The sequence below is a fragment of the Equus quagga genome, chromosome 16, assembly GCF_021613505.1.
Source record: "Equus quagga isolate Etosha38 chromosome 16, UCLA_HA_Equagga_1.0, whole genome shotgun sequence".
In the NCBI taxonomy this organism is placed as follows: domain Eukaryota; kingdom Metazoa; phylum Chordata; class Mammalia; order Perissodactyla; family Equidae; genus Equus; species Equus quagga.
Genome location: NC_060282.1, coordinates 15,305,509 through 15,326,504, shown reverse-complemented (window position 1 = coordinate 15,326,504; position 20,996 = coordinate 15,305,509). Strand labels below are relative to the sequence as shown.

Sequence of the window (20,996 nt, the reverse complement as noted above, 5' to 3'; positions counted from 1 at the left end):
CCCGCATCATGATCACCATTTATTTTCTCCTTTGTGATGACAAACTTTTTTGTGGCTAAACTTCAATTAAGGAAGAATAAAGAGAAACCACTCCTTCTGGAGAAGAGCAGAATTCAAGAGGGGGGCTGCTGGCTCAGATCTTCTAAGCAGGAGAGGAGCCAGATTATTTGTGTAGCTTAATTTATATCCATTGTAATTACAATATGGTGTGTCTGATGCCGGTAATGATCACTTGGAAGCCAGCCACGTTTCCCCTCCCTGTCTGGCTCTGGTGGCGTGTGACTTTCAGCTATTCTTGCCCAGCCTGCCTTCTATTGTCCATAACCAAAGGACTCTCCAATTCAGATTGCAAAAAGTCCAGCTCGGTACCCACGGCCAAAGAAGAAAAGGAACAGCACATAAATATATCTGACAAAGTCATCAGGGATTAGAAAACAGAATCTGGCAATAAATATGGTAATTAGGTAATTTGAGACTTCCCTCGCAGGGTTCTTTGAAAATGCAATCTCAGAACTGGAGTCCAAAGCTGATTTTTGTACCATTAAGGAGAATTATGAGAGAGTCGAAACTTTTTAATGACATTTAAGTATTTTTCATTGGCGAGTTAATAACTTTTCTGTCCACGCTAGGGAAATTTTAATGATGCAGTTAGGAAAAAAGACCCCCACCCCCACCCCAAGCTGCCCAGTTTTGAAACTGGCAACTCCAGCGCAAACTCCCACACTTCTGGAAGCCCAGACGCAGCTTGGCTTGAGTCTATAATGAGTACTTAGTGGATGCTTAAGAATTCCATTCAGCTGCTATTTAGGAAAAAAAAAAAAAAAGAAACAGCGGTCTTTTTTTCTCTAATTTAATAGCATCAAAGTTTTAATTATGTTTTACCATTTCACAGGGGGGAGTTTTGGCTGTTTAATCAATCTGCAGGTTGTCGTTCAGCTTAGCGTGTTTGCTGTTAAGAAGCCTTCATACCTCGAGGAAGGCTTCCCTTTGTTTTGGCAGATGAAGAGAGAAGGCGGCCAGAAGTGACTTCCTTCAAGAGGTCACCTCTAAACACCCAAGACTGAGTTCTGAGCTCCTCTTGGGTGCCTCTGCATCTTGTCTTCCCCTGTATCCTGACAGGGACACGTATTGGGATCACTGGTTTTCTTGTCTTTCCTCCCCCAGCTTCGAGTTCTTCCAAAGAAAAGACCATGTGCTTGCTGTTCGCTCTGGGATTCCTGGTTCCTCCACAGCTCCTGGCATATAGTGACCTCGAAACAGATATTTATTGAATAAATGAGGGAGTAGAGCCCAAAGGAATAAAAGATGCTCTCATGACATAAAAATTCAGTGTATTGGAAAGATTTCATGTTCTATTTTCCTGTTAAGACTATTTGCATGATTCCCTGTACTGTTCTAAAATATAATCTCTGAGGGATGAGATAAGAGGACCTTGGAATAGCAGTTCTCAATCTGATTGATAATCAAAATCACACTCAAAAATTAAAATACAGATTTTCTTGTGAAATTCTAGGGTGGTGATCTGCAATACCATTGCTTTATATTATTACTATTATCGTTTGTGGTGTTGTTGTTATTAAGATCCCTAGTTGACTCTTTTTTCTTTTAAAGATTGGCACCTGAGCTAACATCTGTTGCCAATCTTCTTTTTTTTATCTTCTTCTACTCCACACAGCCAGCTAGTACATAGTTGTATACTCTAGTTGTAGGGCCTTCTGGTTCGGCTATGGGGGACACCACCTCAGCTTGGCCTGATGAATGGTGCCATGTCCGTGCCCAGAATCCCAACCAGCGAAACCCTGGGCCGCCAAAGCGAGCGCAAGAACTTAACCACTTGGCCACGGAGCCAGCCCCGAGAGATCCCTAGTTGATTCTGAAAAACTGGAGCTCCTGCTTTTGAAATTAAATAATCCAATCCTTTCAGTTGATCAATGAGGGTGCTTACTCCAGAAAGGATGAGACTGGTCCAAGGTTACAAAGCAAGTCAGTGACAGAGGTAGGACTTGGACCCAGGTTTCCCGATTCCTGGGGTTTTTATGTCTTTCTTGCCCTTCAAGTCCTGAAGAGTTTACTGAGCACCTATTATGTGGCAGCACTCTGCTGATTATTGGAAATAAAAGACAAAGAACAATAAAAGCTCTTCTTTATTGAACACTTACTATGTATGTGACACTGAGGGAAATGCTTTATATAATAAATCTGTGTAACATTAATATTATTACAGTTGAAGTGAATTTCAACCTAAAGAGGTTAATTTGCCCAACAAATCACTTGCTTTTAAACAGCAGGCCCTAGGGGCTGGCCTGGTGGTGCAGCGGTTAAGTGAGCACTTTCCACTTCTCAGCCTGGTGTTCGTCGGTTCGGATCCCCTGTGCGGACATGGCACCACTTGGCAAAAGCCATGCGGTGGTAGGCGTCCCACGTATGAAGTAGAGGAACATGGGCACGGATGTTAGCTCAGGGCCAATCTTCCTCAAACAAGAAAAAAAGTCATAAACAGTGGGCCCTGGAGAGATAAGATAAGCACCTGGAGAAGTAATTCTGGGTGACTTGATGGGCTTTTCTCTCCCAACCATTCTTCCTCCTCCCTGCCTTTCCTGGAGTTGGTGACTTCAATAAGGTAACTCAGACTGGGGCAGAAGACAGACTCTCTTCAGCATAATATGGGACAGAAGATGGGTTCACAGGAGCTAGTCTTTGTGGAATAAAGTCTGTAGATTTTTTAAAAATATAATCCACTTGGAGACCAGAGCCCTGTGAAGTCCACTGTTTCTCCTTCTGCCTCTATCCTGCAGACCTGAAGCCCCTGCTAGGCCTCTACCAGCTGCAGAAACAGACAGATAAGAGAATAATTAACAATGAAGAGAGGACTTTGCTTGACGGTTGGACAAGGGGAGTGATGGCGTAAACGGCTCACAGGGTTGATTTGGGAGGAAAGGAGATAAGTGGGAAAGGGTCCAAGGTGATGAAGGTGGCTGAGGAATGTGCTTGGAAATCCTAGGACAAAACCCTGAAACTCATGAAATGGAGCTCAGGGACAAGGTAAATTATCTAAAAAAGCCACTCCAAAATGCCCATCACCATTTTCTGGATTCTCTATTGGTTGGGTTATGTCAGTAGGAATGTGAAATATATTGCCCAGGACTTCATGTGCTCTTTGGGTTTTTCCAGCTAACATGAACATGTTATGACACTATTCCACCCTTCCCTTCCATGATGGGGTAGAGCAGGGAGCAGAGTGATGAGTACATTCCAGAAGTGCTATGGAGCCGAGATCAAAAAAGAAACTAAATCTGCCTGACAACAGGGTGCAGGGGATAGAGAAAATTATCAGGGAAGGCTTGGCAAGACTTGAGCCAGCTGAATGCGCTCACTAGGCTTCAGGAAGGCCAGTGCAATCGTGGGGGCAAGGCTTGATAGCACACAGAGGCTGGAAAGTGTGGCCTGTTTAGAAAACACGGCATAGGCAGTGGTTCTCCTGTTCTGGAAACTTGCTGAAATGCAGATTTTTTGGCTTTCTCCCTGAGACTCTACTTCAATAGATTTAGAGGAAAATTTTTTCATTTATTTTTTGAACTTGATGTACATAATTAGAATTCAGGAAGTCCTTGAACCTGGATGGGAAACATTTTACATCTTTATTTTCACTAACCTCTAACTGAAGTTCGGCATTTTGAAAGGAGGCAACAACGTAGGGTAGTATTAGCCATCTCTGTGACGTCACCAACAGAAACCACACGTATTGTGAAGTCATATCACTGTTGTAGATATCTTGAAGTAATGTTTATACTGAAATAACAGAATTTATGAAACGATGTTAATTCTTATTATACTTTGTGTTAATAAATAAGCTTATGTATTACTTCATCAGAAAATTTATATATACTTATAGAGATAGAAAACTGTGTAATCAGTTTCCTTTGTGAGTCTATGTGCATGCATTTATAAACATTGTTGTGAGAAGGGAGTCCAAAGGCCAAAGGGGTCTGTGGCAGAAAAAGTTTAATTACTTCTTTATAGGCTAAATTCCAGGAATCTCCATTTTTAATATGCAAACCTGATATTTTTGATGCTCCTGGTCTAGGGACCAAAATTTGAGAGATTCTGGTGTAGGTTATATGTTTGTATGTGAGAGTGCGTGCGTGCGTGTGTGTTTGGAATTAGGAGTCAAATGAAGTGTTAGAGAGCAACAGTGCATGAAAATGAGACTGGAAAGTCAGCTAGGTCTAGTTTGCAAGGCTTTCCAAAAAAGTTTAAGCACAGCCCAAAGAATGTCACACTCTCAAACTTAAACGTGAAGTCATAAACGAATAATGCATACCACTTAGCCACCCAACTGAAATTTATTCTTCACTCCTTACAGTTAAACCACAGAAGCAAAGCTACCAGGGTTTATGTCAATAGCGGATTTATGTACGTGCTGTGTCTGTTATTAGCCTGATACTCAGGCCAAGAACAGAAATAAAAACAAATAAGCTGTGAGACAAAAGGAAACAGGAAATTCCAAGAAACCAGGGCTCCACCTGCATAACAAAGGTGGAGAACTGGGGCTCCACCATCTTTCGCTTCAGGATCATTCTGGAAGGATGACCTACAACCCACTATATCCAAAGAAGAGGCTGCCAGCCACAGAGACAATAAGCACGTCCACCCACAGCCTAATTTCAAGTGTTTTATTTGACCTCTCATGTTTTAATTATAAACCACATTCATTTGTGGATTCAAAGGGAGCTAAAAGCTAAATTTAGTATGTATTTACTGCAAGCCGGATAATTTATGTACTTGATCTGATATAACTTTCAGGGAGCTACTCCGATCCCCATTTGGCAGTTAAATGAGGCTCAGATGGGGTAAAGATCCTGTTTAGCAGGTAGAAGTGCTATTAACCACATCAACTCTTGCTAATTTTAAAATTCCACGCTGCTTCTCTAATTTGTGCTGAGGAATTTCTACGGTTTTTGGGGGAGGAAAATTACATACTGTGTTTCTTTAAAAACGAAATCAAGTTAAAGACAGCAACGTACATTCATTCATCTCTTCAATTACCCAAACTCAGTCAAAATTGAGTAAAGGGAATATTTTAAGGACAAAGAGAACAGGAGAGGACATAACAGCAGCAAAATCTTGGAAGCTGCAAAGCGGATGGATGATTGATATGACGTTGTAACTGCAAAGGGCTGACCTGAGGTGTGCAGTAGGAAGCTGGTTGTGCCAGTGTCACACATGTCCCCAAAGAAGCAGAAATTGGTGGTGCTGTATACCTAAGGAAATGGAAATATTGGGGGCTAACAACAGGACGTTTTTTTTTGAAAGCAGGTTTAAGGAGCAGTCAAAGCCCACATTTCTTTCTCTATGAGTTAGAACCAAGAGTCCATTCCTTTCCCACTGCAGCAAAAAACCTGAAGGTTTATCCTTTGGAAGGATAAAACAAAAGGCTGTCTGGCTTGCGGGATTCCATACACAGACAAAGATGGAGCCTCCATATTGCAAAACATGGTATAATGAGGAAGTTTACAGACGATTTGCGACCCCCTCCCCTCACTCCTTACTCAACTCTCAGGACAAGCTTCTATCCTGCAGGAAGGCAGGAGATTGGAGGCGCCTTCTTGGAGACTCTGACTGGCCTGGTGATAAACACGGAGATGTCGACCACCCAGGATCTCCCTTCAAGGAACAATTGACTGCACAGTTTAGGGGAGCCATGTCAACTCCTTCAGGTGTCTAGCTCAGCCGCTGGAATCCTCCTTGCCCAAAGTAATGCCCTTCCTGGGATGGCCTGCATCCAAGGACTGATTAAGTTGGGGGTATACAGGTGGCCATTTCCACCCAATATGGGACACTCTGATGGGCAACACTCCCTCCAGGGCACCTGGCCAGTTACGGTGCTCTGGTTCTGCGGTCTGTGTACCAGTTTGACTGCTTTCTTTAGTCCAGTCCTGCTCCTCCCCCTCTCCTTCACAGTGTGGTCTCAAATAAACATCTTGTGCCTCAATTTTGTCTTAGTGTCTACTTCCAGGAAACCAACCTGCAACAGCTCCCCCACCCACCAAATAAAGAACTAAATACAACATTAACCATTTCCCAATGAAATGGACAAAGTAATACTTCCCATGGTGAAGCCCACATTTGAGGAACCTGATGCAAGCACTCAGACTTCTAACCAGCTCTCGAGAGCCAAATACTTAAACATCAGACACCCAAGTATGGCTCGACATCTTACGGAAGACTTTAGCATGAAAAGTAGAATCCAAAACAAACAGGCTACACAAAGCTTTGCTCTTATCAAGATAAGATATTGTACCCATGAACCAAAAGAGGAAGTGTAAAAATATCAGAGAAACATAAAAAGCTCTTAGAAATGAAAATGATGATACCAGTAATAGTTATCACCAAGAACTCAACCAAAGCATTTGAAGGTAAAGTTGAGGCAATTTTCCAGTATCTAGAGTTACAAAAAAAGAGAGAGAGAGAGATTAAAATGAGAGCAAAAGAAAAAACAAACCAACCAAAAAGCCTGAGTTTGACTCCTAGAGATCCAACACCCAAATGACAGCAACTCTAGAAAGAAAGAAGAGAGAAAATGAAAAGAATGCCAAATAAATAACTCAAGAAGTTCTCCCCCAATGGAAGGACATGAGTTTCCAGAGTAAAAAGGCCACCTAATTAATACTTCGTAAATGGAAGTTTTTTTAAGAAATCCTTTTTTTTTTTCCTTTCAGGGAAAGATTCACCCTGACCTACCATCTGTTGCCAATCTTTCTCTTTTGTTATCTTTTTCCTCCCCAAAGCTCCAGTACATGGTTGTACATCCTAGTTGTCATTCTAGCCATTCTAGCTCTTCTACGTGAGCTGCTGCCACAGCATGGCTACTGACACATGGGTGGTATGGTTCTACGCCCGGGAAGTGAACCTGGGAGGCTGAAGTCATGAACAGTGAACTTGAACCACTAGGCCACCAGAGCTGGCTCTGGATTTTTTTTAAAGACTCAAACCACGCAAATCAAGGGGTGAAAAAACGGAAAAAAAAGAAATATCTTATAAATTTCCTGAGAGAGGTTTCTTTGCAAAGGATCAAGAATCAAAATGGCTTTGGACCACACAGTTTTAACAAGAAAGGCAGAAGGAACGCCTTCAAAATTCTGAGAAAATCAAATTATTCCTGCATAACTCTAAATTAAGGGTGAATGTACAATGAAGATACGTTCAGAGACACAATACCTCAATAATGTTACCTCCCATGCACCTTCTCCTCAAGCATTTCCTTGAGGATGAGCTCACAAACAAGAGAAGAAAACAAGAAAGATTCAAGGAGTGCATGAGACAAGGGATCAAATGGTAGAAATCTGGAGGGTCCAGCACGATGGTGAGACAGAGGCAGAAGGATGGCTTTGTCTCCGAATAGAGAAGGCCCTGGATGGTACTTCTTTAAGAAGATGAAACTGAGAGGCCCCATTATGTGTCAGAAAAGGAGGAAAGGACATTTGGACAAGTAGAGAGACTGAGAATTACTTAGCGAGATGTACAACAAAGAAAACAAACATGAAAGACAATTACTAACGTCAGCGAAAAATCTGGGCCTGAAAGGAAATGCAACTCTAATATATGACATAGTTTACCTGTAAATAACATTTACATATTTTAAATAATGTAAACACTGTATATCTCACCATACTTAGATAAAACATTTAGGAGGACAGGAAAGGGGGAAATTGTGTATCTTTGGTGGGGGTTTGAGAAGGGGTGTGAAAGATTACTAAATCCTCATATTCTACAGGGGATATCAAATAAACAAGACTGAAAACTGAACAGCCAAAGAGAAATATTTAGAGACATGGAAGAATATACCCCATAACAAGGGAGAAAAATGTTTTAAGCGGTTGTCTCTGCAAACCTAGGAAATGAGAAGGAGTGGAACATAGCTTTTTGGGTTTGTTTCAATAAGGCTTGTAGAACTATTTGACTCTTTAAACCATGTTCATAGACCCCTTTAATAAAAATAAAAACTAAATTTTAGGGGCCGGCCCGGTGACGCAGCGTTTAAGTGTGCACGTTCCGCTTCAGTGGCCCGGGGTTCGCTGGTTTGGATCCTGGGTGCGGACGTGGCACCGCTTTGCACACCATGCTGTGGAAGGCGTCCCACACATAAAGTAGAGGAAGATGGGCACGGATGTTAGCTCAGGGCCAGTCTTCCTCAGCAAAAAGAGGAAGATTGGCAGCAGACGTTAGCTCAGAGCTAATCTTCCTCAAAAAAATAAAAGAAAACTAAATTTTAAAAAGAGCAGCACCAACGAGACTTGTGTCTCTGTGACCACCAGTATTGAGGTGAATTAGGGTTGCCTCCCACGTCCTCTCTTTCCCAGGCTGCACTCTGGGTTCCTGAGCTCCTTAAAACCTGCTGAGTCTGGAAGATGGTGATAGATGATCCAGACTCTTCCAGTGAAATGATGGTCTCAAAAATGGGGGAGGATGCGCTGGGGATTTAGAAGGCAGAGTAGCCGGAAAGAAGTATAAATTACCCCACCACAAGCTTCACAGAAATGCTGACACTAACGGTTGCCGGTAAAATTTTTGCAGTAAGTGTCAGTGTGATGCCAGATAGCTGAGACAGTTGCAGAAAGTGTCCAAGTTTCCCTCGAAATGTTCTGGCAGGACAATTGGGCTCCATCCTTAAGAGTGCAGCAGTTTGGGGAAATATTACAATTGGACAGAACCTTAGCACCAGGGCTCTCTGGCTCTGCTTTCCCCTTGTTTGTTGCAGGGAAAGGGAGGAGGGTAAGAAGGACGCAGGGAGAACCACCATTTATTGGCTCACTGCAATCATCTGCCATGTGCTTTATCTGAAACAGAAAGAAATAAAAAACCAAAAGCCCATGGCCTCTAGGATTTGGTCTGGACAGTGGAGAATAAATTCTTTTCATGTCCTCTCTCCCCCTTCTCCTAGCAGATGCTGCTAATAGGGAGAGGGTTATCTTCAACCCTCTTTAAGAGTAGGGGAGGGGGGAATTAAAAAATTCTTTTCAAAGTTTCCGTCTTACTTAAAGTGAGTATATGCAGTGACTGGCTCAGGAATTTAGGAAAACACCCTAATGTCCTTTTTGGTTTGGAAAGACGAGTCTCAGCTGTGATACGGAAGGAAGAGGCTGAAACAAAGGGGAGATAATGTGCTCGGAAAAATAAAGGGGGTTGTCATCCCATCCCAGTGCCCCACTCCGCAGCCAGGAGTCTGTAGGGTGGAGTCCTTGGAAATGGGGAAAAAAAGAGATAAGAGAGAATTGATGTAGGGAGGTCTCAATTCCCAGGAAATCATGCGAGGCAGGGTCCTAAAGAGAACTAGCCTGAAAATAGTCTACCCGCGGGAATGGCTAAAGAAAACGGCTAAGAAGAGTGTTATCAGATACTCACTTTAATGGATGTTTTTGTTCTTTGTGGTAAATATCTGCCATTACTTTAAAAAGTAAAGTCATTAAAGCAAGAAGAGCCCTATAATGGGGTACTCTGGAGAAAGGTAAACATCTTCAGAAATCTTGGGGAGGATGTTGGACTTCCCTCAGTTACATAGAATGGAGGCTTGAGTTAGTTTATTTAAATATTCACAGAAAGTGTGACACAATAGAAGGCAGAAGAACTCAGGGACATTAAAACATGTCTCTTTTAACCATCAGGACAATGAGAGGGGATCATTATCTTTTTTAGCAAGAGTGTCCCTCTTTGATATTTGCTTTGTGGATAATGTTCACAAGTCACTGTCAGAGCATACAGTGGTAGAGGAGGGAGCTGAAATATCTGGTCACCCCCTTCTAAGACACTAACTCTTCCCCATTTCACACACGCAGGAATCCCCAGGGGATTAATGTCAAGGGGAGGCATGATTCCAAAGGGTCACCTATTATATTGAAGGTTAGAAAGCTTTCATGTTGAGATAACAGGAAAACTAAGTTGTTAGTAAATTCCAGAAAATGTTTGAAGGTCAAGAAGACATTTGGAGAAAAATATAAAATATGGAAAAGCAAACTACATAAGAAAATTGTATGTTCTTGCTATCTCAAGAACGTAGAGTAAGCCAAGAACACATAATCTGATTAAGCAGAACTGAAGTCTCCATAAAGACTGTGTAATTCCTGGTTACCTTGGTAACCCCTTCCTGAGGATCACGATGTGATAATGAGAAAAAAACACACATGTACCCGTGACCTAGCAAGATCCCCTTGAGGGAAGGTCTGGGGAGAAGTTTGGGAGTGGAAGGACTGAGTTTGGTACAGAGGAACCCAAGAGGATGATCTTGGGTACTGCAGACCCGGGTGCCTCCTGCTGACTCGGGCTCAGTCAGGGTAAATAATAAACTAAATGTCTGTGGATCCACAGTGCTTCTCCTGCCGCACCACAGGCCTCCCTGCCTGCGGAGGACTTTGCACTGAAAAGCAAAAGCACTGTGCAGGAGGTGGTGGGGACTGAGTCTGGTATGGTTGTACCTTCCTTCACTGTCTGCAGGGCAGGTTGGGCCCATCAGAGGCCAATTCCACATCCTTTCACCTCAGTTCCTTTAACAAAAGGTGGAGATGTCAACAGCGCCCATCTCAAGGTGTTTTTTTGAGGATTTAAATGAGTTACTACACAGAACGCACTTTGAACAATGCTTGGTACATAGTAAGATTCTTAAGGCGTTAGCTATTAATACTGTAGTTGTTACTATTATTTAATGGAGGAAACTGGAGTAGAACCCAGAGTGAGCACCTTGTTGTCTATCTGGGCACGATGTCTGTGAAGACAAAGAGGAGGAAATGGAGGAAACGGCATTAGCTGCTAAATAGAAGATGGTTTGGGGCAGGTCAAGTTTAAAATGCAGAGCTGGCTCAGGGTCCTTGGCTCCCACAGAAACCACAGTTCTTACACCAACGATGACGCTCCTTCGAGAGTGAGCTTGTCCAATCCCCAGTGTTATACTCTGTGACAAGGACCCCACATCCCAACAGGATCAAACCTCGGGCATTATTGCTTTGCTACCAAATACCATGTCTGACTGTAAGACACACATTGATTTAATAACAGACTTCCAGAAGGGGGCGGGGAGTGGAGAACTAACCCTTCATCAAGGGTGCACATAGATGTTGTCGTTTCTCAGAGCTTATAATTACAAGTCTTCATCTTCTGAGTTTCGGACGCACTGAGAATAGATACCAGTGTCAGCTAGGAAATAAAATATCAACCTCATCGCGGATGAAGCTGGATTGGAGAACTCCTGCTTGGATCTGCCGCCAAAAAGGAGGCTTGCACTTTGCCAAAGTCTAGAGCACCACCCTACGTTGGGTGGAGTGTGCAAAGCAGTGGGGCCACTGCTAGCCCTTGCAGAACCTTTAGAGGCAATAGAAAGGTACCCTTTCTGGTGAGTGCAGCTCTATGGGTGCACGGCTTGGCACATAGAGTGAGAACTGCATTTCAGTCCCCGCTGGACCTCGGCTGGCTGGGTGCTTCTGTCAGCACATTAACACTCAGCTATTCTGCCAAGTAAGGACTCACTCCTCAGTCTGCCGCACAGAGAACTTCAGCTTGGCTCCAACCTACTGAACCTAACAGGGGGCCAGGGAAACCACGGGCCTCTAGACTGCCTCTCGAAGAGGTCCTGGAACCAGATGACCTTACTACGTTGAAGATGAAGCAAACAGAGTAAACATCACACTAATTCAACAAGCCAAGTGGGCTGAAAAGGTGAAGACAGGCAGATGATGCAGGAGCAGTGGCCTGTAAGGGTCCATCGCAGGCAAGTCACACCCACTAAGGCAGAGATTTTCAAAGTTTGGCCAAGAGCCACAATAAAAGACATGCTTTATGTCGTCACCCAACACACACACACACACACACACGACTGAAATAAAGCTTTTAGAAATTATATTTATAATGTTCCCTATATTTATATAATGTAAATCTCAACCTTTATTGATTTCATCATCTCAAATTAGTAATAACTCTAGTTTGAAAAACTTTGAACTAATGGAAGTCAAACTCTTGCCCCCATCAGTCAGACAAATTATTTGTCCTTCCTTAGGGAGAAGTGAGTGAGGGGAGTGGAGGGAAAAGCAGACATCACCTTCCTGATACTAAATAAGGGGGATAAAATTCACATTCTAGGAGCCCCAGAAATGTGGGGAGGAAAAGATAATATGACCCCGCCTCTGGCAACACAGACACAACAGTCTGAATGATGGACGACAATTTCAGAAATACTGAACTGGTTTTAAGTGCTTCTTTTAATTAAAGAAACATGATTTTTTTTGAACTGTGACTTGAATCGGAAGTATTTTTTGTTTGTTTTTTCTACAAATATGCCCACTGGATGGTCTCAAAATCTGACCAAATCAATGCATTATCTGAAGTGACTCAACTGGAACCAATCAAAACAACAAAATAGTCTGAGCTGAACCAATATTTTATTCCCTTCAAACCTCAATGAGTCCTGAGACTGAAGCCTTCTGAAGCGTTGGTCCTAGCCAAGGCCCTTGGCTCCGAGCTGCTGTGCCTCCCTACCTCATACCCTATATCTGAGTCATTCTCAGCTGTTCTCAGTTCCCCCAAAGATCCCCAAATGCTCCAAGCCTCTGCTCATACAGCCCCTTCCATTTAGATTGTTCTTCCTTCTACCCCCCGCCTCCCTACCTGCGCGGCAACTACCTACTCATCTTTCAGAACTCTACTGAAGAATCACTTCACACATTCATTAATTTGCTTTCTCAACAAACTTTAATTGAAGATTCACCATATGCCATATTAGGGAACCCAAAGGTAAACAATACATGGTCCCTGTTCTTAAAAAGCTTACAATCTGGTCAAGCACAATAGGCACTTATAATGTTGTAGATGTCACCCCCCAGGCAAGCACACAGGCTATTATTAGAGCACAGAGAGGGAGCCCTCAAGTCAATGTAATGGGCTGTATAAGGCTCTCTGGAGAAGCTGATGCTTGACATGGCTGAAGAGGTGAAGGAGAGAGTGGGGATTTTAGGGGACAGCAGTAATGGAGTTAAATACCATTATTCTCAATTTAGAGATGAAGGAACTAAGGCATAGAACACTCAAATACATTTCCCAAGGTGCAAAGTTATCAGTTAACAGAGCTGATATTTGGTCTCAATGCACGCTAACTCCAAGGCAGGTCTCTTAATCATTAACTCTGACAATCTTTCATTTGCCATAGGAATCCAGACAAGGAGGCATTCCTGGCTGAGACTAGACAAACAGGAAGAAGAAACTGAATGGGACAGGCAGGGGCTGTTAGAGCCATAGTGGAGCCAAGTACCAAGCCAAGAGACGATTGCAGAGGGGCAGGGATGGGGACAAATCCTGGTTTGCAGGACCTGCAATAAAGCAGATCTCTGCCATTAAGTCCTTGTAGAGAATCTATATCAATGCTATGTGTTGGCTGGGTACTAGTCGTTTCAAATCAAACCCAGCTAGAGAGAAATCCTGTCTCAGATAGTTATAAGAAGTGTGTCCTTGGTCAAGGAGTTTAAACTTTGTGAGTCTCCCCTTCTGTATCTGTACAATGGAGACAGTGATGTCTACCATACGGGGCTGTGATGAGGTTTAAATTCCATGAGATTAAATGTGTAAAACACGAAGCATAGCTCCTGGGACACAACACGTGCTGAATTCACATTACTTCTGCTTCCTCTTTGCATCCCTTAGGTTTTCCCTCTCTCGCTGAGGAGATATCCCTGGGTCCATCTACTTCCTCTGCCACAGAGTGAGCAGGGTCCCGGCACCCAGCCCCATTATAGTACAACTGAGTCCTTGGCAGCAAGCTTACTAGGCAGTGACTAGAAGCACAGTCACAGGGCACCAAGCAGAGCTTGTTAGAGTGAAAATGGAAAGAACAGAGTCCATCTTTCAGTGCTGCCAAGGGAGCCAGGAACCACCCATCCCCGGCAGGAAGGAACTGTTAATTGTGTCATTAATAATACTTAGCATTGTCCCATGCTTCTCCAAGTTAATTAATTCCACTCCAAATCCTGGAAAACAAATGACTGAGTGTGTTGGAGACAGGCCTCTGTTCCTGAGACAGAAGAGTAGAGAGTGTGTCCTCTGCAAGCACCGGGGAAAGGAAAAAGCTGCATTACCATTTCCTCGGGTCAAGTTACCCAGGGTGGGAGAGGGCATTGAGCCCTAATGGGGACTTATCCTGCACCCCGAAGACCCTCTTCAAACAATAATAATCACCCAAGGGTACAAAGATACAACAAGGCTCATTCAGCCCAAGACACATTGCCCAGAAGCGGAAGATGTTGTTAAGCTGGCGCCATGGTCTGGAGGTAAAAGTTTATTCCTCTCTTTCTCCAGAACACAGAATCAATGTGCCAGAGGGCAGGACATGTAGTTAGCTGGTGAACTCTGCTGTCCTTTAACTCAGTGGACACTCACTTTAAATATCAGAATCTGGGGGGTACCAACAACCTGACCCAGTTCCCTCCCTTCACAGGAGTGCAGAGTCAAGTGTGAGAGACAGAAGAGGCAGAGAAACAGTGAGAAAGCTACAATATAAAGAGAATTACTCAGCTACGGGGAGCTCAAAGAATGTGTGGCAGCCTGGGAGGTGCCGAAAGGATTCCTGGAAGAGCACATGTGTGAGCTGTTTGAGAAGATGATTAAGAGACAACAAAACAAAGACATGGAGAGATTGGTCCAGTGAGGACTAGCTGTGCAGATGCTTAGTTAGAGTCAAGAGAAGGCAAAGCACATTCAAGGACTTGAACACAGTTCCATGCAACTTGTGGAGCTGGGGAATTGCAATTGGACAATGACTTCTGTCACTGCAGAGTGAAGAAAGACTAGTGGGAAGACACACAAAAGTATAGACATGTATAACATATGAGGAGGGCCCGGAGGAAGGAAAAGGATGAAAGGCGGGAGAGACTACTTCTGCCTTCAGGGAAGGCTCAAGTCAGTGGCAGGCTAACAGGTGAAGGTCCTGGCTTGATAAAGCCAGAAAAAGCATTTCTCAGGCACATCCTTGCAGGAATCTCCTATCCCACAGGATTCTGATTCAGCAGGTCTGGGTTGGGGCCCAAGAACCTACACTTCTAGCAAGCATCCCAGGTGACAGGGATGCGAGACATCCACAGAACTCACTTTGGGAAGTGTGGTGGAGAGGTCCCGGCTCCCAGCCGGGCCTCACATGCACTCTGACTCTGGTCTGTTCTGTTTGCAAAGAAATCCTGGATGTGACAGCAACTGTCATGAGACAGGCAAGGTGCTGCAGAGGAGGTTTTCTTATCTTCTTCCGGCGTTCCACCTTATCAAATCTAGAAAAGCTCCTGAAATAGAAATTTCCAAAGAGTCTGTCCCTTAGAGCAAGTTCATTGATGTATTTTATTTGAAGGCACATCCCAGCTCCTAGCACAGAGACTGTCCAGGCAGACAATGCATGCTAGTTTAATTAAGGGAACTGATCTCCATTTCTTTTCTGAAAAGTGTCCTGTGCAAATGCTAGCAGCCATCATGCTTATTTGTATGGAAATAATCTGCTGAAGTGACTTCCTGTCCCAATTTCTCTCTTAAAAAATAGGAATCTACTCTCTAGCTATTCCAGGATCACAGCACTGGACCAAAGATTTTGTGTGTTTGTGGTGTTATGTTGCCTGTGTGGGGACTGTGTGGTCACTGCAAAGTGCAATGGACATAAAATTCAGGCGAGTGACTTTGCTACTTGTTAGTTACAGACTCCTGGGAAAGTGACTGATTGTCTCCATATTTCAATTTCTTCTTTAGTAAAGTGAGGAAATTAGACAATTTATTCATTCGTTCATTCCTTCAATAAATAATAATCAAGCACATCCATGTAGTCTACCAGGCACTACCCCAGTTGCAGGGAGTTAATGATCAGTAAGGCACACTCCATCCCTCTCCTGATAACACAATAATGAACAATGAGGCCGCCTGCTCTCCGTACAATCACCCATTTCCAAAGTTTGGAAGCATCTTGGAACTGCCCTCCTTTTTCATCCTCCTCTCCATCACTAAGTCTAGATAATTCTGTTGCCTAAATAATGCTATAATCAATTCTCTCTTCTCCAACTCTGTTATAGCACAGATACTCCAACCACCTGTTGGAGAAGTGGTCCCTGGCTTTCCCATGACTCATTGAAAGCTCATGCTCTTCCGTGGGCCCCAGCTGAGCTTTCTCCAATGTAAATCTGATTTGGTTCCTACATTATTTACACGCCTTGCCCAACTCCCATGAGCCACTAGATGATCATTAAGAGCAACTGCTGACTATGTACCAGGCCTTCTTCCAAAGGGCTTTATATATTTTAACTCATTAATTCACAGTAACGATTTAAGGTGGGTTCCATCATTGTCCCCGTTTGTGCTGGTTGTCTGTTAGCTGCCATCTCCATTCCTGCCCTCCTATGTTCTCCTTTATCCCGCATCGCGGGTGTGGAAGCCTGTAAAATACATGTTCCAGGCTCCCTGGTCACTGCCTTCTGGTTGGGCCTCTGCCCCTGGGAGGCCCTGGGGAGAGCCTGGAAAGCTGGAGGAAGGAAGAAGTTTGCTTTTGCACTGTTTTCTTTTCCCCCTGCTTCCGCTGGTGCCTCCCTCAGTGGTAGCAGTATGAGTAAGAGCACAGCTTCTCTGTGCCCAGCTGCAGGGACCTCCTGCGAGCAGTAGCAGCAATACGGCCTGCAGCAGATCAGCAGCACATGCAGCCTGCACTCCTGCCAAGGGCTAGTAAGCTTCCTCACTTCTGAGTCACTCTCTCCTCCTTTTTACTTCTCTCCTCTTCCCAAACATAGTAACTAATCACCTGCATGAAATCCCTCTCTGCTAGAAATATCTTCGATGCATTCTATTTCCTTGACTGGACACTGATGGATACACCATTTAACACAGAGGAAACGGAGGCACAGAGTCCCAAGTTAAACAGCCAGAGAGTGCCAGAAAGCACAGATAAAGGAAAAAAACAAAAGAGATACTAAAGTCAATCAAAGCTCCTTAAGCACGTCACACAATGCCCTTCATAACTGTCTTCCTCTCTCCATCCCCATCTCACAGCCTAGTTGGAGGGTGGCATTGTGTTTTGTTATTGTTTTGGTTGCTGAATGAATGAATGAATAAATGAATGAATGCCAAATGCACCATACTTTTGTAAAACTCCGGCAGGATCTGTAGCTGCAGCAGATGTTTGATAACTCAGTGAGGAAATACATAATAAACTAATGAATAAACTCCAAGCACAAGACAAAAGGACCTGAGAAGCAACCCCCTACCTCTGCATTCCTTCCAGCCTCAGTGTCAAACCTGCTTCATCAGAGACACTGAGCATTCACATTCCTTATACAGTCAGCATACAATAAATGCACATTTGTTAAATGAATGAATCAAGCAAGCAAGCAACAATGTCATCCATCAAGCCATGGCTCAATGATGTTTAAAATTCTAGTTTATCGAAATATAAAATTTTCCAGGAGTACAGCACAAAAGAAAACCATTACATTTTCCTGAAAACGAAAACCTCCAACATGGCAGCCTACAAATAATTAGACGTTATCATCTCTAACTTAAAAAAAAAAAAAAAAAAAAAAGCCAGTTAACCTCTGGGGACATCCTGTATGAAAAAGGAAAAAACAATGAGTCATGGATTCTAACCTCCTATTTATAACCTGGGTCCACAAATGATCTGTTGCTAAAGGAGAAGAAAGCCATTAATCTCCCAACTCAGGGAGCAATTTTATATTTTGAATAAAAACAAGATAAACAGCATTAAGGAGGGAAATAAATCAGATATGCAGCAATTAGTTTGAAAGGAGCTGGATTTTCCTGCCTAACATTCTCTTTGGAATTTAAGCCTCATCCATCAAAGCGAAAAGTGTATCCTATGACACGGAGATTTTCCCTTCCCTTTTCAGACAAAATTAGCCAGTTGATCTGAATAGTAAATTGACAGGACCCAGAAGGGAGTGCAGAAGTGAAAGGATTGAAGTAGAGGTGGGAGTGGATGCTTAATAACATTTGGTGAAGCCCTGACCCCTGCACTTTTAACCTCCTAGCATCTGTGTGATTTTTTATTCATTAAGTTGTTCATTGTCTATCTGTGAAATCTTAGAAGACCTGGGATTTTTAAAAATTAGAATCTAAGAGGGCCCTTATTCATTTTCTAACCCAGTGTCCTTATTTTACAGATTTAGAAAGCTCAGCCAGTGACAGCAACAGACTTGCGTAAGTTTGCGCAACATCAGCTGAGTCTCCAGGACCAAAATCCTGGCCATGTGCCTCCCAGCCCTTTTCCACAAACCTCTGTAACGACAAAAACACCAACAGTCGTAAAGTGGCTCCTTACTTCTGGCAATCTTTGATTTTAGGCAACACTTTCTGGGTAGGAGCCTCCTTTATGCTAAATTATGGAGAAAGTCTGCTTCCCTGTCAGTCTCCACTTTCTGCACGATTCCTCAGGCATTTTTCTTTCTAATCAAAAACCCTTTCGAGATTCCTGTATCGCTCACTTGCACCTTACTCTGAATTCTAATTATTATGTTTCCTCTCTCCATTATTTTGGAATATCTTGCTAGAATTTTTTTCAGCAACAGTTTGGTAAGTGATTCATTTGAAGCACAGACATAATAAGTCTCTCCAGATAGATTTACAAGTCCTTGCATAGGATTTTTTTAAATATTGTGTATAGAGCTGTGTGAACAGTTTGTCTCTTTCATCTCTCACCATCCCAGCTATTCAGTTTGGGTTGATATAGCCAAAGATTAATAATCATATCAGTGGAAAGAGCAGGGAGATGTCGAAAGGTTAAGGAGCTTATCAAAGCATTGGTTTCTAATAGTAACATAATAATTCAAAAGCTGACTATAAGTTAAATGCTCGTCAATATCGAATAGTTAAACTACGGTTCATTCAAACAACACAAAACTATTTAGCCATTTAAAATGATACGGAGAAGAATACATATTAACATAGAAAGAGGTTCAAGGTGCATTGCTAATATAGGAAATGTGAAGATTTATCAATGGCACTTATTATATGATCCTACTTTTTACCAAAAAAACAAACAACAGAGTTCTACTGAAAAAAGCATGTAATGATATTCCCAACTTGTAAGAGATATATATATGCATATATAACTTTTGTATTGCATTTTGTAATATGGCACATGTATTCCTTTTGATAAGAAAAGCAACACAATGTTACTGTTATTTTTTAATATAAAATAAAATTACCCAAACAGTTGCCCTGCACCATTAGAAAAACAGTGTCAGAAATTACGCCTGCGTGTTCTCAGTAAATTTGTAAATATTGGGGAGGAGAAGGGGGGCCTTGGTGATCCCATGATCTCTTCCACCACTCTGCTTTCTTTACTTTATGTGTTGGTTTTGTTTGTTTTTATACATGAGTTTTTGTTTGAACAAAAGTTCCCAAGGGCAGATGTGTGTATGTGTTTTGCTCAGTTTCCTTTTTTGATGATCGTAATAAGTCCTTATCTGTGAATATTTTCTTGGTGTGCACAAAAGTAGGAACACGAACAATTCTGTTTGACTATGCTTTGATGTATCAGATGTTGTGCTAGGACTTTTCACAAACACTATCCTGTTTCCTTGTCATCAAAGCTCTGAGAAACTGGCGTGATTTCCACTAATTTTAAAACGCAGGAGGAGAGGCTCAGAGAGAGGCAGTGACCTGTTCATGTTGTCTCAGGCAGACAAGGGTGGGCCCAAGAAAGAAGCCCAGAGCTGTGAGAACCAAGTTCTGTCTTCTTGCCAGCTCGCAGCACATGATCTACCAGTTTGGCTGGGGTTATGGGTTGAATTGTGTCCCCCTACAAATTCGTATGTTGAAGTCCCAATCTCTCAGTACCGCAGAATACAGGCTTATGTGGAGAAAGGGTCCTCACAGAGGTAATCAAGGTAAAACGAGGTCATTCTGGTGGGCTCTAATCCAATATGACTGGGTCCTTATGAGAAGGGGAAACGTGGACACAGACATGGCAGACAGAAGACCATGTGAAGACACAGGGAGAATGTGATATGAACATGAAGACAGACATCTACAAGGTAAGGAGAGAGGCCTGGAACAGATCCTTCCCTCACACTCCTCAGAAGGAACCAACCCTGCTGACACCTTGATTTGAGACTTCCAGCTCCCAGAACTGTGAGACAATGAATTTCTGTTATGAAGCCACCCAGTCTATGATATTTTGTTATGGCAGCCCTAGCAATCCAATGTAGCTGGTCACCTGGGGAACACATGAAACATTAGTTTTGATGGCAGAAAGGGTGGCTTTAAGAATGCACGGAAGTTTGGGGCCACTATATGGAAAAAAAAAGTCTTCAAGGAATGGAATGGGGAATGGAGGAGAGAAAAGAAATGTCCAGTAGAAGAGAGGTCCCATGAAGCCCTGTTGCCTTCCTCCCCATGCTGCCCAGGCCAGCCCTGCCACTAGGAATAAATCCACAAGGCAAATTATTCAGAACCATGTGTACTGGGGCCAGAAATGCATCATTTAACTTTTTGCAGTAGATGTACCTTTTTCATTTGGTTTTGTTTTAGGCTAAAATTACAATATTAAATTTTAATATTCAAACATTAGCAGGAGTTTGCATTCCCTGAACGTCCACCCACCTCTTTCCTCCAGCATACGTGGAAGGGTGACAGAGAAGAGCAAGACACAGCATGCTGGAAAGAGGACCAGGCTATGGCTGCTGGTCCTGTCCCTGCACTGAAGAGGCTGTGTGACCTTGAATGCATTGCTCCCCTCTTCTGGGCTTGGTTACTTCCTCTGTCAAATGTTGGAGATGACCTGAGCGCTCTTTAAGTTTCCTCCTGCTCTAAGTATCTGCAAGTCTCTGTATCTCTAGAGACTAGAAGGAGCCAAGTAGAAATCAACAACAGATGGCTGCTCAGGAATTGAGTATCTGTCTGTACCTTTGCCATCATCAGAGCTGGGAGGGGTGTTGGAGAGCCATGGAAAGCGAGCATCTCCATGTGTGGATAGGTGTGTGACCTGA

The 20,996-nt window shown here is 43.1% G+C and overlaps 1 protein-coding gene across 8 annotated transcripts in view; it reads right to left on the bottom strand.

Moving 5' to 3' along the window:
• Nucleotides 1-867: 867 nt before the first annotated feature.
• The window catches only part of LRATD2 (LRAT domain containing 2), a 56,370-nt gene continuing 36,241 nt past the window's right edge, over nt 868-20,996 (bottom strand). For 4 of the 8 annotated variants that reach the window (XR_006885612.1, XR_006885611.1, XR_006885613.1 and 1 more), the window contains 2 exons: nt 3,653-3,789; nt 868-1,250 (listed from right to left, as the gene is read on the bottom strand). The gene's annotated coding sequence lies outside the window, so the exon portion shown is untranslated. Of the gene's footprint in view, nt 1,251-3,652; nt 3,790-5,182; nt 5,262-20,996 lie in introns of those variants that run through there. The other 4 variants (XR_006885618.1, XR_006885619.1, XR_006885615.1 and 1 more) reach the window with 3 other exon arrangements.